The following is a 7,500-nucleotide window of genomic DNA, read 5'->3' on the forward strand; positions in this document are numbered from 1 at the left end:
TATTCTCAATCATTCATCCCTTTCTTTGGTAAACTCTGGAACTCCCTGCCTGCTTCTGCATTTCCACCTTCCTATGACTTGAATTCCTTCAAGAGGGAGGTTTCCAGACACTTATCCTTCAATTTTTTACTACCGCTTTGGACCCTTTTCTGGGACTGGCATCTCAGTGGGCTTTTTTTTTTTTGTTGTTGCTCTTGGCCAGTGTCCCTCCTACATAAAAAAAAAAAAAAAGCAAATAAACAATGAAAAATGTCACAAAAAAGGCAAATTTGTAGCTTAAATTTTGAAATTTCAAGCCAACCAAGACCAAGAAATCACAGAGGGTTTATAACCCTGATCTGAGTTGTCTCGCCAGACTGGGCACTGGTGTTTGAATGAAAGGTTTTCAGTCAAATCTTGAGGATGGTACGCTTTAGAATAAGGAATAAGGAAAAGGAGGAACTACAGCAAGTTGTTAAGGGCTCTTGGAACATGATGGAAGGCACAAGCGGTGACAAGGTTGAATTGGATTAGTTTAGGGCACAATTCCGTTCAACGTCTGAGTTAGCTTGACGTGGGCGTGCGCTGCTAGATTAGAATCATTTCACTATGAAACATGTTCCATGTTTGCTTTTGAAATGATGAGGGTTTTAGAAGACGGTGCTTTTAAAAGTCTGCTTAGGAGATCTCGGATGTGTCAACTTCAAGTACAAAGACACGTCATTGAGTAATAGTCACATTGTGAGGCATCAGTGACTGCTGCCGCTCGCGAGGATCAAGATAAAAATCGCTATGCATCTTCCCCTTCTATGTGGCCTTACCCACCCTTCTGAGTGACAAAGTGGTACAGGCGTTAGTTAGTGCGCTCTACTCATAGCTAAGAGGCTCCGGATTAAAATGTTAATTTAGTGTGTGTGTGTGTGTGTGTGTGTGTGTGTGTGTGTGTGTGTGTGTGTGTGTGTGTGTGTGTGATTTAAAATGTCAGAAATACAAACTGAGTTATATAATATAGAAGGAGCCATAAGAAATTTATGGAACACTCACATAAACCTCAAGAATTGCTGTCAACGTTAAATAAAGGAAAGTACTGGCTATTCTGAAGCTAATAATGACAATCTGTAATTCCAATATCGTAGACAACGTGACAAATAGCTTCTCTTTGTAAGTGACATTAACAGCAACAAGAACAACAACAACAACAACAGCAACAACAGCAACAACAGCAGAAACAACAACAACGACAATAACAACAATAACAATTTTAATAATAATAATAATAATAATAATAATAATAATAATAATAATAATAATAATAATAATAATAATAATTGTTATTATTATTATTATTATTATTATTATTATTATTATTATTATTATTATAATTATTATTACTATTATTATTATTATTATAACGACAACAATAACAATAAAAAGAGGTCAACAAATTAGCTAGCCCAAGAAATATGAAATAAAACACACAATTATGAAAAAACCGCAAGAGTAAGAAAAGAAAATATTAGAGGATAATTTTGGTAAGCAGTAAATTGCCGCTTGGAAGGACGATGAAAAAAAAAAAGGAGATACTGCCCTCATTTCTGAAAGTTTCCCCTTAAAAACCCATCAAGTAATCATGGAGCCTCAGTATGAAGAGCCTCAAGTTAGAAATTCCCTCCCTCCGTTTTTTTTTTTTTTTTTTGTCACGGAACTTCACTCACGGACGACCAAGACAAACTATAAATGATGCATAACCGCCAAAATTATTCTCGTCCCTGGCAAAGTAAAAGAGAGAGAGAGAGAGAAAAAAAAAATAATTAAAACAATCTCGTGTATTTCGTCTCTCGAGTAGATACATCGTGCAAATCATTTGTAGCTTACATAGGAGAAGTAAAGATAAGCGGTAAACTCAAATCGCATGCAACTGAGCTAGGAATATAGGTAAATAGAAATAGTCAACATGCTTGGAAATAGATGAGAAGAAAATAAAACAAATAATGTTAACTATTTGAAAAAGTATTCAATCATGAGAGAGAGAGAGAGAAAGAGAGAGAGAGAGAGAGAGAGAGAGAGAGAGAGAGAGAGAGAGAGAGAGAGAGAGAGAGAGAGAGAGAGAGGAGGTATGTTAGTAATCTGGGCAGTTGGGGAAAGTTTAAGAGGCAGTGAAGGTTGAGGAGGGTGGCGGGCAGTGATGGAATGAATGTGTGTGGGCGACGGAGGGAGGCGAGAGGGTGGAGGGACGAAGGGCAGGGCGGAAGGTGGGGCTAGGAGGCGTCATAAGTGGGTCAGGCGTCTTTACTGGGGCGTGTTAGCTTTGAGCAGACACGTGTCCGACCTGCAAACACTGACTGACTGACCCCACATCATATATCTTCGCCACTGTCACCACCACCACCACCATTAACCATTACTTTATCGTCGCCACTACTTCTTGCCACACTTCTGCCACATCTACCACACTACGAAATAATTATTATATTTACCTATATTAACCACTAACATCATAATTTTTCGTATCATTGGAGCTATACTGGCGCATGCTACCATACTTATTAGACACTTACGTTTCGCTTTTATAGTTATCAATGTGGTCGAGAGATTAAGATTCACCTCGTAAGTGTCGTCGCGAGTTTCCTCCAAGTTCTGCACATATCCTAGTGTATTCTGACAGACAGACAGACAGACAGACAGACAGACAGACAGACAGAGAGAAATATACAGATAGGCATACATACAGAAAAACAGAAGGTGTGACACTATTATGAAATACGAAGGAACTATTATGAAAATAAATAGCACATGTCATGAATAACGAACACCAAAGAAGCTCTGAAGAATTTTACTCCTTCTCATGAACATAATAAGCCATCGTTTACCGTAGTAGCTACACTATCATGCTTTACTTCTCTACAGCCACTTTTAATTAGGTCTAATGTGTGTCAGGAATCATAATATTTCCAACAGTACTTAAATCTTTTTTTTTTTTCTTTTTTTTTTACAAATTTATTCACGGTTATTTGTATTTTGCTTACTGTTAAAATACAATGTGGTCGAGATATCACCTTCATACCTTCCTTTTCCTCCAAGTACTTTGATGGAGGAGGCTCAGGTAAGTCACTGTAAGTAGGTATTGAATGTTTATGCTTAGGATGATCCTCATAATATATAAAATTTCTGCTTTGTGTCATATTTACTTTGAACAGTAATTCACCTGATCATCAATTTATGCATCCATTCACTTATTTGTTTATTCATTCATTTACTTGTTTGTTTATATGTTGCTTTATTCATTTATTCTTTTTTTTATTAATCTATTTTTGCTTGTGGAGGACATCATCGAAAGGCACAACAAATGTGGGCCGGGGAGAGGCGTGGAGACCCTTTTAAATTGTCCTCCGTAGACAGTAACATAAGATAAGAAATTGCTTTCTGTCTAATTGTTGCAAAGTAAATTCTTTCTTTTCTCTTCATAACTATCGTAAAGAACAGTAGCTATAAAGTTAGTCACCTCAGATACTATCATATAAACTCAAGCACTTTTAAAGCACCGCCACTAACACCATCATCACCATAACCACAAGCATGAGTGCAATTACATCTATTCGTGTTATTCCCCTTTAGCCGCTCAAACTCCTATCAGAGTCCCGAAATTACCTCTAAAATTTTTCACCTTTATCCTTGTGGAGTCACAAGAGAAGGTCACAGAGACTGAGAAAAGCGTCGAAGCGGCTGGTGGTGCGCTTGAAGTTGCCATGGAGAAAGAAGAGTGTGATAAGAAACCTACCAACCATACAATGAAAAAAAAAAAAAAAACGAAGCACCTTAAAACACCAGCCAGTTATAATATATATATATATATATATATATATATATATATATATATATATATATATATATATATATATATATATATATATATATATATATATATATATATATACCAGTTTTCTTTTTCTTTCCAATGCATGTAATCTTGTCACCTTGTCCCGAAAACAAAAACCTTATCAATTTTTTTTCTTTGCACTCAGATAATTTTGTCATCTTGTCCTCCTATTCTTACTGTTGCTGTCACCTTCAGAACTAATAGACTTGATACACAGAGAGACAGATAGACATGCAAATAGGAGATAGATTAACAAACAGTCAGAGAGAGAGATTGAAAACATAATACGTACAGTATGTGAGGTGAGCAGAACGAGTAGTGACACATAAGATAGCTTCAACGAAATTAAAACTATACAGGCCAACCAATTTCCCTGGCTCAAAGTAGGTGGTCTGCCCCTAAATCTTAAAGCAAGGGGGAAGGTGAAAGTTAGCGGCCAGAAAGTGGCAGCGGGACCTCAAGACTGTCTGCCGCGATGATCAAGTTTGTTGTGTAAGGAATTTATAGGTCAACTGTGCGACCTCGAGCGATATTGCAGGTGCAGATCTACTAATCATGGGGGAGAGAGAGAGAGAGAGAGAGAGAGAGAGAGAGAGAGAGAGAGAGAGAGAGAGAGAGAGAGAGAGAGAGAGAGAGAGAGAGAGAGAGATACATGCATACATAGATAGACAGACAGACAGACAGAAAGACAGACAGGGAGAAATATACAGACAGGCATACTTATACATACATACATACATGTGACACTGTTATGAAATACGAAGCAACTACTATGAAAAAAAATAGTGCATGTCATGAATAACGAACACCAACTAGAAACCATATGTAAATTAATTACTTTAAGAAGCTAATTAATAAACTATACAAAAAAAGATTACTAAATAATAACAAGTGCACACAAAAGAAAAAAAAAAAGTACGATGATATTTAGAGAGAAAAATAAATGAAAACATGTCCCATTATTAGAGTGGCAAACAAATTCAAGTCCAATCTTTTACTGAATCTTTGTCATTACTTTTTTTTTCTCAATTAAGTTTTTTTTTTTTCTTTTTCCTCTTAAAATTAAGCCACCACCCTTACATGAGAAACTCTGATCTGTAAAAAAGATGTTAACTTTTTCATTATGTTTAGGAAAACTTGAAGAGTATAGGGAAAATTAGGAAAAAAATTATGACTATTGTGTCTGTTTGTGTATGTGTGTGTGTGTGTGTGTGTGTGTGTGTGTGTGTGTGTGTGTGTGCGCGCGCGCGTGCGTGTGTGTGTGTGTGTGTATGTGTGTGCGCGCGCGCGTGTGTATGTGTGTGTGTGTGTGTGTGTGTGTGTGTGTGTGTGTGTGTGTGTGTGTGTGTGTACGTAACTATGTGAGGAGGAAACTGTGAAGTGTTTTGGTGAGAGTGAAGGACGTTTTGGTAGAACAAGGAGGGTGAGAAGGAGGAGGAAGAGGAGGAGGAGCAGAAGGGTGTGAAGAGGAAGAAGAAGTGAAGAAGTAGAGAAGAAGAAGAAAGAATAAAATAAAAAAAAGAGGAGCAAGGGAGGAGGAAAAGCAGGAGGAAAAGAAAGAGAAGAAGAAAGAAGAAATAAAGAAAAGAAACATAGAGGGGGAACAAAGGAAGGAGGAGGAGGAGGAGGAGGGGGAAGGGGAGAAAAATCAAAGTGAAAAAGAAAAGGTAGAGGAGAAGGAGGAGAAGGAAGAGAAAGAGAAAAAAAAGGAATGATAGAGGAGGAGGCGGAGGAGGAGCTGGAGGTGGAGATGGAGGTGGAGACTGAGAAGGAAACCCAAAGGAATACAATGAAAAAAAAAGACATTAAACACCACGCCTTTCATTACGAGCTAAGGTGTTTAATGAAGAAAATATGTTTCAACAAGAGCAGGTAACGTAACAGGAATATTACACAAGTGGGTGAGGCTCAGTCCCTGCCTACCTGTCGATACCAGGGATCCCTCAGGTGTGTCACTACGTAAATATTCTGTAAGGTTTGGTTAAGTTAAATTAGATTATATTAGGATGAAAAAATTAAACGAAGGAAAAAGTGAACAAAAAATAAATAAATAAAACGTGGATTAGTCTGAAAAGAAATGATGTCAATAAGGAATGACGTTCGAGGTATTTATCTAGGCGGATTTGAAAGGATAAGGAGGAAGAAGAGGAGGAGAATTATGACAATATTAGAAATAAATAAATGGGAATGATCACACGAAAAATGCGAAGCTAGGAAAATATTTGATGAAGGGAAAAAGGAGGAGAAAAGAAGCAAAAGGCAAAAAAGAAAAAAATATTTAGTCATGATGTAGTATGAGAGAGAGAGAGAGAGAGAGAGAGAGAGAGAGAGAGAGAGAGAGAGAGAGAGAGAGAGAGAGAGAAAGAGAGAGAGAGAGCGAGCGTGGCGGTTGGGGGGAGGAAGCTATTATTAGGCTGGTTTTTGTATTTATTTATTGTACAAGTTTCTAATCTGCATTCTCTCTCACTGGTTTCTTGTTATTCATTTCTCCCTCACACATTTTTTCACGTACATTTCTTCCTGAATGGTATGCGCGACAAACCATCCATTATTATATTGCTGGTATGCAGGAGTGGTGACCAAAGTTTTACTGATTCCTTACTTACTTGCTTATATGCGGTTTTTATCAGATTATTTCTTCGTCGAGTTTTTAGTATTATCTTCACGTTTGCCCGTTTCCTTCATTCCTTTCTCTTTCTCTTTTTTTTATGCCTTTGTCTGGCTCTCTGTCTGTCCGTCTGTCTGACGTAAGAGTAAATGACGAAGATATCTAGATTGATTAAGACATAAATGTAACTGCAAGACAACTCATGAAATTGAGCTAGTTAGGTACAGTCGTGACAATGAGAGCTCAGTACAAGAGGCACGTAATGAGTGAGAGATGCGCATATATCAGTTTTGTTACTCTTGACGTGATTACTTTTGTTAGTCTTAAGTTGCATTTGAAGCTGTGGCTAAAGGATGATAAAGTTTCTGTCTCTTTCCTTCGTTTGCATGGTTTTAAATACCCACAACTGTTCTTGAGTTCCATCCATAGCCTTATATATTTAGCAACTGTTAGATCTTTTATCTAACGTTTTTCATGATATGAACCTCTAAGTCCCTTGATTGCAGGACGCTTGTTGCCAGTGGAGGGATTAAGGATAAGTCAACCCTGCCTCGCCCTCTTGTTCTGATGTATATACCTTCTCAAAGAGAAAACATTTTTTTCAGAGGTTTGAAACAAAGTTTTAGTCCTGAGTAATCGCATCGTATAATGCCTCTTTAAGTGTCAGATTATTCCTGCCACCTTTTCTGTCTTCAGACAGGGGCTTATGACCACGTTGTGGGGTGAAATGACAATAAATTCTTGCCTATAACCTTGAAGTGCAGGGTAGTAGTGGAAAAAAGAGCTCTAGGTTTTAAAATTATTCAAATCAAAGGTGTGGGATGAGGCTTGTACTGCACCTCAATGTTTTATTGTGACTAAGACAGATCAGCTGCTTTATACAATATTGTTCAATAAATCCATTTTGATCTACTTACAAATTCATGTTAATATGTAACATAAGTCTATCAAGTAACATCTTTAACTATTAGCTTATCATGAGATACGTAAATTATTATTCTTGCTAGTGCTCCCAGCTCACCTGTTCCCCTCGGCT

At 37.4% G+C, this 7,500-nt stretch overlaps 1 protein-coding gene across 1 annotated transcript in view; it reads right to left on the minus strand.

Annotated features, from left to right (window-relative positions):
• Window positions 1-7,272: 7,272 nt before the first annotated feature.
• The window catches only part of LOC135103555 (uncharacterized), a 4,597-nt gene continuing 4,369 nt past the window's right edge, over window positions 7,273-7,500 (minus strand). The window contains exon 7 of the mRNA XM_064009990.1: window positions 7,273-7,500. This exon is cut by the window's right edge and continues 1,356 nt beyond it. The gene's annotated coding sequence lies outside the window, so the exon portion shown is untranslated.

This window comes from Scylla paramamosain, chromosome 9 (assembly GCF_035594125.1).
Source record: "Scylla paramamosain isolate STU-SP2022 chromosome 9, ASM3559412v1, whole genome shotgun sequence".
Lineage (NCBI taxonomy): Eukaryota > Metazoa > Arthropoda > Malacostraca > Decapoda > Portunidae > Scylla > Scylla paramamosain.